This window comes from Gossypium arboreum, chromosome 4 (assembly GCF_025698485.1).
Source record: "Gossypium arboreum isolate Shixiya-1 chromosome 4, ASM2569848v2, whole genome shotgun sequence".
NCBI classification, from domain to species: Eukaryota; Viridiplantae; Streptophyta; class Magnoliopsida; order Malvales; family Malvaceae; genus Gossypium; species Gossypium arboreum.
The window spans coordinates 15,551,085-15,553,155 of NC_069073.1; positions in this window are offsets into that span (position 1 = coordinate 15,551,085).

Genomic DNA, 2,071 nt, shown 5'->3' on the forward strand with positions numbered 1-2,071 from the left:
GTTCTACGACAAATTTGGTGCAGACAATATGTTTTGGACATTCCATAAAGATTTGATGATGTCCATGGGATCAACAAAAGCGGAAAAGAAGGAAAGAATTGGGTCGTGGAACATCAACAATATATAGCATTATGGAACGCCCAGTTTAAGAGGCGACCTCAGTTTCAATCTTGCTTTTTTGAATTCATGCCCTCGATTGAGTACCAACATTGGTACATGTAGTATGAGGAGCTTATTTATATGGCGGGTTGTTCATGGTAGTACCAGAACACAAGCACCGACAAGGGCCTCAACAATCAAGATCGAGTGAACCATGGCATTGCAGAGGTCAATCATCTCATGCTTCCCAACCTATGGTCGATCCCGAGCCAGAGCCCCAACCTCAAAACCCATACATTTCATCAACGGCTACTTCTTCTCTCCAAAAGTTGTGGGTTGACACTTTTGTTCTGGGGTCCGAGACCTATGCATATCATGCTGAGATGCTCAGTTGCAATTCTAATTATTAGCAACCGCAATCATCAATGATGGTTGATTTGTTTAGCTCAGCACCTCCGTATTTGCAATAATCCACCACACCTAAGCAAAGCTTCGATCTAGCATACGATTATTCAAGTGTGTAGAATACACCTCAAGGGTCGTACATGAATGATGATAATTCCAAGTCATGGAAGGAGGAAATGGACCGCAACAAATAACCCCACCGCCGATGAAGGGCATCACAACGTTTCACCCCCGGGACGATATAACTCCTTGTTCTTGCCAGTTTTGATAATTGTAAATTTGATAAGTTATACCATATTTGTAATTTTGAAATTATATATTTTTGTAAATTTGATAAGTCATATTATATTGTAATTATGAAATTGTATATATTTGTTGAAGAAATTTAGACTTTCACGCTTCATAACTTTTTGCTTTTAAAATTAAAAAATCGATTTGAATAAATATAATATTTTAAACTTGTTTATTGTTTTTTTTTACTTATTTAAATGTTTGAAACATTTTGGGCTTTTTAAATGTAACATGATTTTTTTCTTTCATTTTTAAAAAATTCATATAAAAATAATAATGGAAAAATTCATATAAAAATAATAAATTAACTGCAAAGAATGAAAAAAAAATATTGGTAGTACAATAGAACATTGGGTAGATAATTTTAGCTTCCCCCCGACCGTGAAAATTGACCAACATGGTAGTTACGATGTAGGCAATTGTTTTGGCTGTGGCCAACGGTTCTGCACAGCTCGAAATGTTTTGGTTCAATCATCTCCTTAACGTCCATGTCATCACGAATCCTAGTGATTTGTAGTCAACCTTTAGATTCGCTACTTAATCATTGGTCTAACAGCAACTCAGATGCAGGCGAAAGTACTTCCCAAGTTGAGACATTCCGTAGTACAGGAAACTTGTTCCCCAAAAAACTCAATGTGCATTCCAGCGTGTACACCTTGTCGATATATTATTCACCATTTAGATTGGCAGATGCATGCTGCATGGACATGCGCACATAGATAACGAAGGTTCTGGAACCTCCCGTACTTGCACCGCCTATTTTGAAGATCAATTTTGTAAGTCTTAATCAGGACCCCCACGCAACGACTGATGTACTTTTGCACTTAGAAATTTTTCATGTTCCGAGAATATAGTTTTGCATTCATCGACCTCACCCACCGAGTGTTGACTTCCATAGCCTACATGTATATGAGTCCCGTCTCCATCTAATTCACTTGTCTTAGCCTCATTCTTGGCATCAAAGTTGGCAACCTGTAAAACGTAGCTAAGAAAAAAAACTAAAATTGGCTAATAACGTGTATGCTTCACGACGAATTTAACCACCTTTACGAGGTTGGTCATCATATGACTATATCAATACTCGTCATCATAACTTTGAGCCCATTTCTACGGCTCCATACTACCCAACCACACCGATAAAGGATTTGGTACCCCCACTATATCAGTCTCCAGCCTCCCCAGCTTATGCCTGAATATCTTGCATATGTATTCCTATATGACATGTTACCATTCATTTTAGCAAAGTGATTCAAAATACTAAAAATAAAATAACAAC